This window comes from Phoca vitulina, unplaced genomic scaffold (assembly GCF_004348235.1).
Source record: "Phoca vitulina isolate PV1807 unplaced genomic scaffold, GSC_HSeal_1.0 scaffold69, whole genome shotgun sequence".
Lineage (NCBI taxonomy): Eukaryota > Metazoa > Chordata > Mammalia > Carnivora > Phocidae > Phoca > Phoca vitulina.
In genome coordinates this window covers 476,880-493,373 of record NW_022589772.1, presented here as the reverse complement: position 1 = coordinate 493,373, position 16,494 = coordinate 476,880, and the positions used below count along the sequence as shown (strand labels likewise).

At 40.9% G+C, this 16,494-nt stretch overlaps 1 pseudogene; it reads left to right on the top strand.

Annotated features, from left to right (window-relative positions):
• The first annotated feature begins 6,815 nt into the window (after positions 1–6,815).
• Positions 6,816–8,474, top strand: LOC116624656 (annotated as a pseudogene).
• Positions 8,475–16,494: the final 8,020 nt, after the last annotated feature.

The following is a 16,494-nucleotide window of genomic DNA, read 5'->3' as shown; positions in this document are numbered from 1 at the left end:
GTATATATATATGTATATATATATATATATATATATATATATATATATATATATATGTGAGATCAAGACCCTGAGATCAAGAAGCACATGCTCCACGGACTGAGCCAGCCAGGCTCCCCCTCAGTGACATATATAAACAATGACACCAAAAACAGAAATTAAGGAATGAATAAATTATTTAAAGTCTTTTTCTGGGGTGCCTGGGTGCCATAGTCTGTTAAGCATCTGACTCTTGGTTTCTGCTCAGGTAGTGATCTCAGGGTCCTGAGATTGAGCCCCTAGTCCGGGTCCAGGCTCAGTGTGGGGTCTGTTTAAGATATTCCAAATTCAAACACTTTGCACTATCCTGTTCCAAATTATCATCATCTCTCACCTGGATTATTGCAATAGCATGCCACTAATCTCCTTGTTTTCTGCCTCCATTCTTGCCCCCTACATCTTTTCTCAACACAGCAGCCAGAGTGATTCATATTTAAAACATAAGTCAAATCCCCACCTCACTCTTCTGTTCAAGACCCTACAAATGGTTTCCCATTAGTCACATAAAACAAAAATGTTATGGTGGCTCCTTCATAGCCATACACAACCCCCCACTTACTACTCCACATTCTCCCACACAAACTGAACTAACGTAGTGAAGCCTAGCAGAATATATCGCCCCCAAATATGCCTCTTTTTGACATAAGAATTATTTTGACCTGATTATTTTGAGAAAAAGCAGACACTGGAGAATCTCTAAAAACAGAGGAGAAGTTACCCTTTTGTAAGGGAAATTTACATTTACAAAGGAAATCTCCATTTCTTTTCTCTGGTACAGAGAAAAGAGAATCTTCTTCTATGTACCAGGAAGTGAAGAATGACTAAATCACAAGAGAATCTAGTAGGGGAGAAGGCTGTCACTCAAATCTGCATAAACCTTTGTTTACTGGCTTTTTCTGGGGTAACCTCTCATAACTGGTTTCCCCCCACCCCAACATCTTTCTTTTGTCTTTAGCTGACAATGGTATTTAAGGTGGTGACTTGAGCCATTTTAAGGAGTTATTCAGTTTTTCTGGGTATATCCATGTGTACATGAAGTATACATGTTGATAAAGTTCTGTTTGTTTTTCTCATGTTTATCTGTCTTTCATTGTAGGAGATTTCTGTCAAGAACTTAAAAGGGTGAAGAAAAAATTATTTTTGCTCCCCCTACAGTAGCTGTGAATAATCCACCAGTTTTTAGGGAAAAGGGGAAGCCTGTTGGAAGTCTTAGCAGGTGAGAGGAGTTGCTAATATTTTGCTATGTGCTAGTGACAATATCCTCATTTACGAGCTGGGAAGTATTGTTATCAGAGCATGTGCACAAATAGCATTATACATGCTCCGCAGAACAATGAGTCATAAAAGTTAAGCAATAGCTACATCTGAAAAGCAAGCATTGGCTATTACCCAAACCAAAGAATAAGCCCAAAGGACCTTAAAGCTAAATTCAAAAGCTGGAGTTGAAGGTGTTGATTTAATATTTTTTAAGGGCATTGCAGTTCCTTTATGTTTTACTTATTTCCGTGTTCTGAAATATGAAAACCAGAAGATGCTGCATCTTTTAAAAACATGAGTTTGGTACACAAGCCTGCAATTATGGCAAACCCTTTTTGTATTAAAAATGAGAACAAATGGTGAATGTTACTTAACAAAAGTACTTGAACATGAATAGATTTTCAGTGGAATGTTTAATGAAAGAAAGAAGATAATTGTGATTATTATTCTGTGGTATTTTGTATAATAGTAGAGAGACTACAAAATGTTCTATTCACTTGCAGAAGGTTCTTAACAAACAAAGAGCTCATGTATTGCTAAGAAAACTTCAGAGTTTTTAATTATGCCTAAGTATATAGCTAGTAATGCTTCAGTGAAAGTAGATAAATTATCTGAATATCTGAATACAGGGGAGCAACAAACAGGATTCAGGCCAGAAAATGAAGCAGTCATTAATGAGGGGTGTAGATCTCTTACAGAATGCATTATTTTATCCAAAAAACATAAGTGATTTGATATCACAGTCAAAAAATATGGCAGAATTGAAAAATGTTTTCCCTATTTAAAAAAATATGTTTCTTTGAATTTTGGGGGAACGAAATTTTTAAAATACCATGTCTCAAAAGTGGTTTCAGGGATAGATACTAAATTATGAAGCCTGAACCAAAATGCTCAGGAAATAGGATGTCTTGACCAACTCAATTTTCTTTTTTTTTTTTTTTAAAGATTTTATTTATTTATTTGAGAGAGAGAGAATGAGAGACAGAGAGCACGAGAGGGAAGAGGGCAGAGGGAGAAGCAGACCCCCTGCTGAGCAGGGAGCCCTATGCGGGACTCGATCCAGGGACTCCAGGATCATGACCTGAGCCGAAGGCAGTCGCTTAACCAACTGAGCCACCCAGGCGCCCCGACCAACTCAATTTTCTGATAAAAATGCAGCTAAGTTTATTTTTGTTCAAGTTTTTGCTGAATAAAAATATTCTAAAGACTATTGCTTCTCTTTGTTGAATTAGTAAAACCAAATTCAGTTGAATTATATTAATAAAAAGCAAAAAGAGCTTTTTCCATGTTTGAACATAAGGTACATTTTTGGATTATCATTTTGAACAACAATTGCTCTCCAGTAGTCTAGATACAGAAGGCGAATTTGTGTGTTTGTCTACCTGCGTTGTTAACAAATAGAAATAAAAATCTCTGATAACAGGTTTATTGTGATGTTTCATTTTTTACTCCAACTGGAAGACAGTAAAATACCGATTAATCCATTGGAAGTTGTCCTTAAGCAGATAAAGGGAATGTAAGATTTTCCACATATAAAGTGGATCGACTGAAAAGAGTTTGAATATGTGATACTTAGACATTTTTATCCTTTTTCTCACTTTCCAAACTCAGCTTTGTGCATTTTCTGCATGCCGCTATGACAGAAGCTATGTGCCTGGCCCCAACTCTGGTTGTTGGTGCAGGTCAGGCTACATGCCGAGCGCTAAACAATCCACCAGCTGTGTATCAGAGTAAGTGAGCACAAGGGGGTCTGCCACAAACTATTCTTATTCATTGCATGGGAAAGATGAGGGTCCAAAAGAAAAAGGGAATCACACATTTTTCTGGGCTCTACTCTAGGAAGGACCTCAATTACATCTCTTCTCTCTGTCTGAGCTTAAATAATGGAACTCACGAACCTGCAATCCTAATGAGAAAAAAAGGCTGGGGGTGGGGGAGGAGAGGCACCGTGTCCAACGTAGTGGAAAGAGAAAAGAAGCAAAGATAATAAGAGCTTTAAACAGATGAGAACATGGGAAGCATGTTGCTCGTGGAAAACCTTATCAGGACTTTGTGAATTGATCGAGCAAATGTAATTATGAAAAGTATATTTTTAATGTCGCAGAATAAAATACAAGGGATAAGAAAAACAACAAGCTTAGTTGATTGTTTGCCCAATTTCATTTTTTGGATACATTTCCTTCGACCTCCCATTTATTTGAGGGTAGGTATTTCAAAATGGTAGCAGAATTATCTCCAATTTAAACTACTTAACTAAGTTTCTAAATTTTAAGATGCTCTAGGTGTGTCTAGGTGTGTCTTGACAATTAAAAAATAAAAATATAATATCCCACCACCTTCCTCTGCCATGGTTTCCCTGATTGGCAATATAATGTGACTCAGAAAACTAATCTCTAGTTTTCCTCTGCCAACTCCTAGCTGTGTGTTGCAAAATGAAAAGGTAACCTCACTTGAGCTAGGTGTCTTGATCTCTAAAATAATAGGGTTGGACTGAACCAGGGTTGGCCTGCACAGATGGACCATGGAGTGACTTCCAGAACTGATAGGGTTTTGAAATATAGGTGAGGTTCAGTGGGATGGAATCCGGAGCCAACGACCAAGAGAATTCTTGAGAGGTCTTTGGTGCAAAATGGTGGCTTATTAAAGCACAGGGACAGGGACTGTGGGCACAAAGAGCTGCTGCCCCGGGGTTGTGAGGGGTGGCTGATTATATACTATGGGGTTGGGGGAGGTAAGGAAAAGGGAGGTTTCAAAAGGATTTTCATATGTTAAAGAAGATTCACAGGATACCAGAGGCCTGGCCATTGTCAAGTTAAGGTTGTTTTTCCCTCTAACAAGGCACTGACATTAGGATAGTTGGGAGCTTCTTGGAGGAACATTACATTCTGCCCGCTTCAAGTATCTGTCAATAGCTGCAGGTTATGAGGACATTTAATTGTATCTACATTTCCTTCTGGAAGCTAGGTTACTGATAGAAATGCTTTGTTCTTGTAGATTGCTAAGACTGGTAAACTGAGGTAGACTCATGTCTTGTAGGATTGTGATCTCTGTAAGTTTAACTATTTGTTTTTCCTTTCCTTAGCTTTAGGGCAGCCAGGAGTGCCTGAGGAATGTCACATATATCCCATGGGGGGGGCGTCGTGGGGTGTCAGCTTCTGCTTTGTCCTCAGCTTGCCTTCTGTTCCCTCATCAGAAAGACTGACAATTACCTTTACATCATTATAATACTAAAATCTGCACCCAAGGAGGAACACACGCTTCATTTACATAACATGCAATGTATGCATAGGCATGTTTCCTTAAGGTACATGCATGACCTTATGCCCACCTCTACATATGATGATGAGGATCCTTTTTTTTCAGGTAAGCTCTACACCCAATGTGCGGCTTGAACTTATGACCCCAAGATCAAGAGTTGCATACTCTACCAACTGAGCCAGCCAGATGCCCCCCAGGATCACTTTTTTAAAAATATTCATCCTGGGGCACCTGGGGTGGCTCGGTCGGTTAAGCATTTGCCTTCAGCTCGGGTCATGATCTCCGGATCCTGGGATTGAGCCCCACATTGGGTTCCCTGTTCCATGGGGAGTCTCCCTCTCCCTCTGCCCCTTCTCCCTGCTCATTCTCTCTCTCTGTCTCAAATAAATATATAAAATCTTTTTTTTTTTAAGATTTTATTTATTTATTTGACAGAGAGAGAGACAGCGAGAGAGGGAATACAAGCAGGGGGAATGGGAGAGGGAGAAGCAGGCTTCCTGCTGAGCAGGGAGCCTGTTGCGGAGCTCGATCCCAAGACCCTGGGATCATGACCTGAGCCGAAGGCAGATGCTTAATGACTGAGCCACCCAGGTGCCCCTAAATAAAATCTTTAAAAAAAAAAAAAATTCATCCTAACCCTAAATAAAAAGAACCTATCCATCCTTGCTTAGGAAGTCACAGCTTTGCAAGTTATTCCCTGTGATCTCCTTATTTGCTGCAAATAAAGTTTCCTTTGTGCTACAACTCACCTGGTGTAATATCTGTGACTCATCAAAGAGTGAAGTCAACCTTAGTTCAGTTACACTAGCAAAAGGGCATTTTTGAGGTCACATGCTAAGAAAGTTTTATACTCTTGGGGCACCTGGGTGGTGCAGTAGGTTAAGCATTGGACTCTTGATTTTGGCTCAGGTCCTGATCTCAGGGTCATGAGATCCAGCCCTGAGTCAGGCTCCAAGCTCAGCGCACTCTGCTTAAGACTCTCTCCCTTTCCCTCTGCCCCTCCCCACATATGCGTGCATTTGTGTGCTGCCTGTGCGCGTGCTCTCTCTCTCTCTCAAATAAATAGTCTTTAAAAAGAAAAGAAAGCTTCATATTCTTCAGGGCACCTGGATGGCTTAGTCAGTTAAGCCTCTGCCTTCGGCTCAGGTCGTGATCCTAGGGTCCTGCGATCCAGTCCGGAATCCAGCTCCCTGCTTCTCCCTCTGCCCCCCACCCCTACTTGCGCAAGTGTGCTCTCTCTCTCTCACAAAAATAAAATCTTAAGAAAAAAAAGAAAGCTTTATACTCTCCTGTTGTGATAACCTAGTTATTATCATGGGATACATTTTTTTAGTGTCTCAGTATAAAAGCCTTTATGACATCTAAAGACAAGTTGATGCTTTACGTCACTTGAAGTCCAGAGTTTAAAAGTAAACACTCCTTTACATTCATAAAAATGAGTAATGTCAAAAGGAATTAATTGAATAAATTATTTTTTCTAACCTGAGATTGAAGATAATAAAAGTAACACATCTGATCGAAATAATGGTAACTTTATTAAATTGTCTTCAAGATTTTAATGAATTTTTAAATAAAGACAAACAACTTATACTGGGGCACCTGGGTGGCTCAGTTGTTAAGAGTCTGCCCTTGGCTCAGGTCATGATCCCAGGGCCCTGGAATCGAGCCCCACATCGGGCTCCCTGCTCGGCAGGAAGCCTGCTTCTCCCTCTCCCACTCCCCCGGCTTGTGTTCCCTCTCTCGCTGTGTCTCTCTCCGTCAAATAAATAAATAAAATCTTTAAAAAAAAAAAAGAAGAGAAAAAGAAAAACAACTTATAAATAGCTCCCTAGGGAGTATCATTTTCTAAAATTTAAACTTTAACAAATAAATAAAAAATAGAAATTAAACTTAAATTTTTTTTTACTTTTTAATTGAAGTATACTTGACATATTATATTAGTTTCAGAAGTACAACATAGTGATTTGACAATTATGCACATTATGATATGCATACCATCATAAGTATAGTTACCATCTGTCACCACCCATTTATTAAAATATTATTTTTTAAAAATTTTATTTATTTATTTGAGAGAGGGTGGGGAGGGGCAGAGGAAGAAGGAGAGAATCTCAAGCAGACTCTGCACTTAACATGGAGCTGGTGGGGGCGGGGGAGGGCAGCCTCTTGACAGCTCAGTGGGTCCCAGCCCAGATGCGGAAGACTTAGGACTATTGAAAGCACAGAGTTCCAACCCTGGACCCTCTACACCCAGGAGCCCCATGCAGGTGCCACAGGACGAAGAGGAGTTTGCCAGCCAACCCTGCTACCATGGCCTCCTGTCAGCAAGGTGGGGACTTTTTAGTTCCTGTCCCTGGTCCCATGGGGGCCCCCCAGTGATCTGCTGCTGGCAGGGCTCAGCCCTCTACTTCGAGGGGCTCCATGTGGCCCTGCATCCCCAACCAGGCCAGCACACAGCCCTCTTTCAGCTGGAGGATGAGCGTTTCCCAAGCCTGCCCTCCCTGGCTCTTAGCTATGTGACGAGGCAGCGTCCGCTGTCCCGGGCCATAGGGGCTGTGGCCTCCAGGCCTGTGATACAGCAAGGACCTATTTGACGCAGCTTTAGTGAGGACTCCCTCCCAGACAGCCCAGCTCGGATAGAGTGGCCCAGGGCTAGGAAGTGGAGTGGCAGTCAACCTAGAGGTCTGGAGCACATGGGGCCGTCAAGAGAAGACCAGTCTGGACCAGAAGCCTCAGGTGTGCCCACATGTGCCCTCCCTCGCCTCCCTCGAACAGGTAGTGATCCCGTATTGCTGAAAACCCCAGCTCTGCCGGGGTCCATTGCTAACAGCCTCAGGGCCTCTGACGGGCAGCTTTATGCCAAGGCACCCACCAAGCCACCTTGAACACCCTCAGTGATGCTCCGGGATGATGTGGATGCCTCCCAACGAACGGTGCGCCCAGCGCCCAAGGAACACCCCCTGGCCATGGCGGCCCAGAAGCATGGTGGGAAGTTGATGAGGAAGAGGAGAAAGAGAACCGAAATTTTGCAAGACCCCAGGCTGCGGTCTCTTTCTGACCCCCTAACAAGCCTTCTCGCCTGCTGGGCCCCCAGAATCGGCCCCCAGAAGCCAAAGGCCCGTTCCTGGCGCACCATCCTGGGAGCGCCGCCCTCTACCTATTACTAGTGGGCTGCCGGACTACAGTCCTTCTAGGAGGGAACCAAGGCTCAGCGGGGTGCCAAGAGGGTCGCCTCTGGCCTGGAGCTGTTCACACTTCCCCATGGGCATTGCTTGAGGTTGGAACTTCTGGAGAGACACGAGGTGCTGGCGCTGGCCTTGCTGGGCTGCGTGCCGCCGCTGGAGGAGCGCGGGGCCACCTGAGGTGGATGGTGGAGCTGGTGCTGGCGTCGCAGCCAGGGGCAGCAGGGGATCCGCCCGGACTGGCCGCAGACAAGGGCGCCCTGCTCAGGTCCCAGGGGTCCCAGCCGGATCGCACGTGGCGCCAGCTCCAAAGGAGACGCACAGAGGCTGCCCTGGCCTCCGAGCAGGAAGTGAAGCTGCTGATGGGGGCGCTCTATGAGGGTGGCTGACCCTGCGACCCGGGCGAGGTGGCACTGCCGCACGTGGCCCCCACGGTGCGCCTGCTGGGGAGCGGGGAACTCTGGGGGCCACGAGAGGAGGCCAGCGAGCAGCTGCTGCACAACCAGCACCCTGCACGTCAGATGGCCCTGCATTTGCCCGAGTTCCACGAGGCGGCAGCCAGGCTCCGGAGAGAGGCTGCTCTGGGGAAGCCGCGGCGTGGGGGCGCCACGGGCTGCACCTCTTGAGAAGTTCCAGCGCAGCCTCAGCGTCCTTTCGCAGCGCCTGGAGCCGGATGATCGAAAGCACAGGCCCCCTTTTTCACACTGGGACACCCAGGCTTTGGCAAACCCCGGCTGACACCAAGGAAGTCGCCCTGAGCCGCTCACACAGCCAATCACGGGGGGGAACCCACATTCTGTCTCACAAAATGGAGGGGCAGATTTGCAAAAACCCATCCTGCTCCCTAAAAATGTACATGGATCATAGGGTAAGGGACAGCCTCCTCCCCCACACTAGAAGATCCAGGTGTCCGGAGGCTCTGGATGCCCTATCCCACCCCCTGACCCCACACAAGTATCCTACAAATGGTGACTCTAAGGCTTTTAATGAAAAGATCTCTTACTCAGAAGCCAGAGTTCAAATGCTTTTTTAAAGTCTGTGTGACGGGGCGCCTGGGTGGCTCAGATGGTTAAGCATCTGCCTTCGGCTCGGGTCATGATCCCAGGGTCCTGAAATCGAGCCCCACGACCGGCTCCTGGCTCAGCGGGGAGCCTGCTTCTTTCTCTGCCTCTCCCCCTGCTCGTGCTCTGTCTCTCTCTCTCTTTCTCTCTCTCTGTATCCCTGTGTCTCGAGTGAATAAATAAAATCTTAAAAAAAAAAAAAAAAAAAGACAAAAAAAATAAATAAAGTCTGTGTGACTTCTAGGGACACCTGTGTGGCTCAGGTGTTGGGCGTCTGCCTTCTGCTTGGGTCGTGATCCCAGGATCCTGGGATCGAACCCCGCATCGGGCTCCCTGCTCAGCGGGAAGCCTGCTTCTCCCTCTCCCACTCCCCCTGCTTGTGTTCCCTCTCTTGCTGTGTATCTTTCTGTCAAATAAATAAATAAAATATTAAAAAACAAAAAACAGTCTCTGTGACTTCTAGCAAATGGCTCAACCTCTCTGTGCCTACCTTCAACATAAAAGTAAGGCTGTGGGAGCGCCTGGGTGGCTCAGTCAGTTGAGTGTTGGTCTCTTGATTTGGCTGAGATCATGATCTTGGGGTCCTGAGACCCAGCCCTGCCTGGGGCTCCCCGCTCAGCAGGGAGTCCACTTGAGATTCTTTCCCTCTGCCCCTCCTTTCCCTCGAGTGCCTGAGTGCGTGAGTGCGCACTCTCTCTCTCAAATAAATAAATAAATCATAAAAAAAAAAAGTGAGGCTGTGTTCTTTCTAGGGGTTCTCATGGGGATTAAAGCTCAGTATTTAAATATCATGGGTGGAGAATGCCTGGCCCAGAGTAGGTGCTCAACACTTCCTTTTCTCAGTAAAAGCTGTGGTGAACATGAAAAAAAAAAAAAAGAGAGAATCTTTCTTTTTCTAACTGTTTTAAGTTTTCAACCATGCAAGAAATTCATTGGTAAATTATATTTTTAAATATCTTCTAAGAATAATAGAAATGCTTAAATACTAATTACTAAGAAATAATGTTTTTTTATTTTTTATTTTTTTAATTTTTATTATTATGTTAATCACCATACATCATTAGTTTTTGATGTAGTGTTCCATGATTCATTGTTTGTGTATAACACCCAGTGCTCCATGCAGAATGTGCCCTCTTTAATACCCATCACCAGGCTGACCCATCCTCCCACCCCCCTCTCCTCTAGAACCCTCAGTTTGTTTTTCGGAAATAATGTTTTTTAATTTATTTATTTGAGATAGCACAAGAAAGCACGAGCAGGGGCTTGGGCGGAGGGAGATGGGCAGAGGGAGAGAGAGAATCTTTTCCTTTTTTTTAATTTTTTTTTTTTTTTAAAATTCCAGGCTCGCTGGCCTGGAATCACAACCAGAGCTGAAGGCAGAAGCTCAACCAACTGAGCCACGCAGGCGCCCCAGGAAATACTTTTTATTGCATTTCTTTTATACGCTAGACAATATGCCGTATATTTTACATGTATTTTCTAGTGTGAAAGATGGCTCACTTGTAAAGGATTTATATCAGATAACAATAAAAATTTTTACAGTTAAACAAAATAAATTTTAGGGGTGCCTGTGTGGCTCAGCCTTCTGCTTGGGTCGTGATCCCGGGGTCCTGGGATTGAGCCCCACATCGGGCTCCCTGCTCCGTGGGAAGCCTGCTTCTCCCTCTCCCACTCCCCCTGCTTGTGTTCCTTCTCTCACTGTGTCTCTCTCTGTTAAATAAATAAATAAAATCTTTAAAAATAAATAAATAAATTTTAAAATTAGATATGCAAAAAAATTCCATCTTTAAATGAACTACTGAAAGCTGCATAGCAGTAAAGAATCTTGCAGTTCTATTACATACCAGTATAAAAAAAACAATGCCATTAATAATTCTTTTGCCAAAGTCATTAATGTAAAATAATTCTAGGACACCTGGGTGGCTCAGTTGGTTGGGTGTCTGCCTTTGGCTCAGGTCTCAGTCCCAGGCTTCTGGGCTTGAGTCCTGCATCGGGCTCCCTGCTCAGCGGGGAGTCTGCTTCTCCCTCTGCCTGCAGCTCCCCCTGCTTGCGCTCATTCTCTAACAAATAAATAAATAAACCCTTAAAAAAAGTAAAAATAAAAATAAAGGGGCTGATTAACAAATGGCCAAGAAGCACAGAAAATGCTCAACATCACTAATCCTCATAGAAATGCAAATCAAAACCACAATGAGATATCATCTCACACCCATTAAGATTGCTACTATTATAAAAAAGAACAGGTATTGGTAAGGTTGTGGAGAAATTAGAAACTTTATGCACCATTGGCAGGAAATATGGTGCAATTGCTGTGGAAAACAATGGAGTTTCCGCAAAGAATTAAAAATAGAACGACCATATGAACTAGCAATCCTACTTCTGGGTATATATCCAAAAGAATTAAAAATGATGTCTCAAAGAAATATGTGCATGCCCATGTTCCTAGCAGCACGATTTGTAAGAGCCAAGAGGTGAAAGCAACCCAAATCTCAGTCAATGGATAAATGGATTTAAAAAATGTAGTATGTACATGCAATGGAATATCATTCTGTCTTAAATAGAAAGGAAATCCAGCCACATGCTACAACATGGATGAAACTTAAGGACATTATACTAAGGGAAATAAACCAATCACAAAAAGGCAAATACTGTGTGATTCCACTTATATGAGTCAAATTCATAGAGACAGAAAGTGGAATGGTGATAACCATGGAAGGGGAGAGGGAAAAGAGGAGTCTTTACGTAGGCATAGTGTTTCAGATTTCCAATGTGAAAAACTTACACGGAGATGGAAATTTTTTTGCACAACAATGTGAATATACTTAACACTACTGAACTGTGTACTTAAAAATGATTAAGATGGTAAATTTTATGTTAAATATTTTTTACTAGATAGTTTACATTTCTAAATCAATTAATGTTTTTACAACCTTCTCTTTTATTAAAAAAGTGAAACATAAGATGATCTCTAAAATCTTATTGTTTTTCTATATAAAGAATATGCCATTGTGTCAATCTTTAAACAATTATTCTACTTAGGAAGAAAAGCATTGCACGTTTAAATTGATGAGTATATTCCCTGAAAACATATAAACAGGATAATATTGCCTTTTTAGAAGGTAAACAGGGTGCCTGTGTGCCTCAGTTGGTTAAGCGACTGCCTTCGGTTCAGGTCATGATCCCGGGGTCCTGCGATCAAGTACCACATCGGACTCCCCCTGATCTGTGGGGGGCCTGCTTCTCCCCCTCCCCCTGCCTGCCACTCCTCCAGCTTGTGCTCTCTCTCAGTCAAATGAATAAATAAAATCTTAAAAAAAAAAAAGGTAAACAAGGTAAAATTGATAAAGATCTGATGATTTGGTAGGAGAACAGTTGTGATTTTCAATTTGGGTATTGTATAAAGTCTATGTAATAAGGGTAAAAATTAGTTCAAATCCAAATAATTTCTAATGTGTATCAGAAAAATCACAGATTATTCATCTTTTCACCACTTCACAGATAAACTGGTGTTTATGTAAGAAGGGAATACTGAAGGAAGTGGATAAGGAATAGCAAACATAACATACTAGTTTCCAGCGTTTTAGAGGCAATTAAATGAATATAAAAGGACTCCAGTAATATGATAGACCAAATGTCAATATCCATAACATTTAGAGAGCTCCTCAGTCAAAAAATTATAAATATCCCCATTGAAAAACAGGCATGGCACACGAAATGTACTTTGCAAAGAAGTAGCAAATAAGCAGTAGACATGAACTAAAAAATCAGCCTCAATAGCAATTAAAAGATAAAATATGCTTTTTTTCTTTTTCTTTTTTTTTTAAGTAGGCCCCATGCCCAATGTGGTGCTTGAGCTCACAACCCTGAGATCAAGAGTCCCATGCTTTACCGAATGAGCCAGCCAAGGTGCCTCAAAAATAAAATATTATTTTTATGCAAATATTATTTCAGCTTTGTCTGTCATGTTGACAGAAATTTGTTGTAAAATTCTTACTCATGGGGCGCCTGTGTGGCTCAGTCAGTTAAGGGGTTGACTTGATTTAGGGTCAGGTCCCATGGTCCTGCTCCAACTGTGGGGGGAGGGGGAGCGCTTAGTTGAGATTCTCTCTGCTTCTCCCTCTGCCCCTCCCCTACTCATGCTCACTCATGTTCTCTCTCTCAAATAAATAAATAAAATCTTTTTTTAATTTTTTTTTTAAAGATTTTATTTACTTATTGACACAGAGAGAGAGCGAGAGAGAGCACACAAGCAGGGGGAGTGGCAGACAGAGGGAGAGGGAGAAGCAGGCTTCCCGCTGAGCAGGGAGCCCGATGCGGGGCTCGATCCCAGGACCCTGGGATCATGACCTGAGCCAAAGGCAGACGCTTAACCAACTGAACCACACAGGCACCCCCCTTTTTTTTAATTCTTACTCTAAGTATATTTTGGTAAAAGTATTCCGAAGACTTTAACAATATTGTATATCTTTTGAGCTAGTTGTCCCAATTTTTAGAACTACAAAAAAAATTTGCATACCTGTTTTCATCACAGCATTACATCTCCTGTAGCATAAAATTGGAATGAACCTAAATGACCCATAAAAGACGAATGACTAAATAAGTTATGATATACAATGAAATACTGTACAGCTTTAAAAGAATATTTAATAGCTTAAGAAATTATCAAGATGTTTAGATTTAGAAAGGATGTGAATTATATATTTAATGCTACTTTAAAACATTATCTATTTTATTTTTTATTTTTATTTTTAATTAATTTATTTTTTAAAAAGTTTTATTTATTAGAGAGAGAGAGCACAAGCAGGGGGAGCAGCAGAGGGAGAGGGAGAAGCAGGCTCCCCAGCGAGCAGGAAGCCCAACTCGGGGCTGGAGCCTGACCCTGGGAACATGACCTGAGCCTAAGGCAGATCCTTAACCGACTGAGCCATCCAAGTGCCCCAGCATTATCTATTTTACAACAAAAATATAATATGTGCATGGAATGTTAAATGTTAGCAAGTGCTAAAAAAAATTAGATATCATTGGGTGATAGAAGGGATGGTTTTAAAAAATTATATGTAATACACTTCTCTCATATATATACTTTTTCATTTTTAAAATGTGTGTGATAATATTCCTTTAGGAAATCAGAAAAGCTGAGTTATTTTTAGATGCCCATTTACCATATGAAGTCCTTATTACCAAAGCCCTTCTATATCTTTAAAAAAAAAACAACCCAGGTATGTTAAGATATAATTCACATACCTTACAATTCATTCATCTAAAGTGTACATTATATTGATTATTGAAAGTGTGGTCTTGGTCTCCCCACTATTATTGTTGAATTGTCTATTTCTCACTTCAATTTTGACAGGCTTTGTTTTCATGTATTCAGGGGCTCTGTTGTTACAAGCATGTGTTTCTTTACACCTTTACACCATAATACCGTTTTTCACAATTCACCATCATTTTTATGATTTTGTACCTGTCTCTCTCCCTACTGTGTCTCAGCTATCTTTGCACGACAGAATCTACTCAAGTACAAGGGACATAATAGTAGTCAGTAAATGTTAAATGAATGAATGAATGAATCCCTTGTTTTGTATTTAGCCTCAAAGACATTCCTGCCATGCTTAATATTTTGACTTCAAGATAGTGATACACAACATTCTCAAAGGCAGTTCCAAAAAGTGCAACTGACATTTGAAAATGTCAAGCTGAATTTGGATAAAATCCCCCTTCCCAATTTCCTTTGCAAATTTCAGTATATGTTATATTCAACTTTATTGTGTGAAAAAATTAGCATAGCTGCAAAGGGTGAGTTCTGTACCTTTGTAACTTTTACTTGTACATATTTACAACACATATGTAAATTATTTCATTTCTCTTGTATTTTATTTTATTATTTTATTTTTTTATTTTTTAAAGTATTTTATGTATTTGTTAGAGAAATAGAGAAAGAACACAAGCAGGGGGAGCAGCAAGCAGAGGGAGAAGCAGGCTCCCTGCTGAGCAAGGAGCCTGACCTTGGGATGACCTGAGTCAAAGGCAGACATTTAACCAACTGAGCCACCCAGGTGTCTAGTCTGTCTCTTGTATTTTAGAGTTTAAATTTCCCCACCATTAATGCTTTCATGGGATGTTAGAAAAAGTAAGAAACTGGAACAGAAACAAACAAACAAACTATAGGGTATTATATGTTTTCCTCAATTATTTCTATTCTATTTGCAATCTTCCATTAACCTGGCTTATAACCTAGCATTGCAACATAGCAGGAAATAACAGATTATTTACTTTCTAGGAAAATACTCATGGAGCAATCTTGAAAAATGTGAACACAAGCTTCAATAAAAGTTCCGAGTTTACTGTAAAAATTCTATTATTTTTTTTAAAAGTTAATTAATCCGCTCCTTAATATGATTGTATACTCATACTGCTAAATACTTGGAAATGTATTTGGCTACCTCTTACACAGCCAAAAAGAGTACTTAAAAGAAAGTGTTTTTAAAATAGTCTAACAGTATAATTAGTAATCATGTTAGAAATATTAGCCTTTAACAAAAGTCTCAGAGGGGCGCCTGGCTGGCTCAGTCAGTAGAGCATGCAACTCTTGATCTCAGGGTTGTGAGTTCAAGGCCACACTGGGCATAGAGCTTACTTAAAAAAAAATAAACAATTTTAAAAGAGAAAGTCTTCTCAGAAATCTTATATTTGAAACATATGTACATGATAAAATATAATAAAGATATATAATAATTGTACATGTAACTATATAGTAATCATATGCACCTAATAATTATATATATATTATATATATATATAAATAACTATATATATTATATAGAGAGATATACCTATTGTCAGGGAGAAAAAATTTTCTCTGTCCTTCAAGGTCCTTGTAGCTGGAGTAAGAATTAAACTGACATGAAACAGATTAACAGGAGAAAATCAAATTTTGTTTTGTAAGTACAGGAAATCCATACAAACATGAAATTCCAAAGACAGTCAGGCAATATGAGATTTATATGACATCTTGAGCTGAGGTGAGGGGTAGGGGTCTGGAGATAGAAAGGGGAAGAAGACCTTAGTAGGAAGGTGAGAGAAGATGTTTGGAAAACAAAGGGTGCCCCTTTATGCAAATAAGTGTCTTAAGTAAAGAGGAATCTCTTTTAATAGCTCCCTTCCTGGTACAGGCTCTCCTTTCCAATGTAAATTTAGTCAGTTGAGGGGGTGGTAAAGAGCTTTTCCTTAATCTGCTGGGTTTTGATTGCTTTTAACTCAGAATAATCTTCATACCAAAGTACCACATTTTTGGTTGGCCTGCCCTTTGGCCCCTACGCTATATATACATATATATGTACATATAATATACACACACACATATGTATGTATGTATGTATATTTTTAACCACCCTTTTAACTACATAAAACATTTAAATTCATAAAAATTGTTACACAGAAAATAAAGCTAGAAGGAAATATACAAAATGTTTAGAGTGATTTTTTAATATTTGATTATTTTTCTTTTCTTTCCTTTTTTGTGTTTTCCAAATTGTGTACAAATATATGAATGAAACTGATAATTTAAATGAACAATTTTTTTTAAGATTTTATTTTTTTAAGTAATTTCTACACTCAACGTGGGGCTTGAACTCACAACCCTGAGATCAAGAGTCTCATGCTCTACCAATTGAGCCAGCCAGGTGCCCCTAAATGAA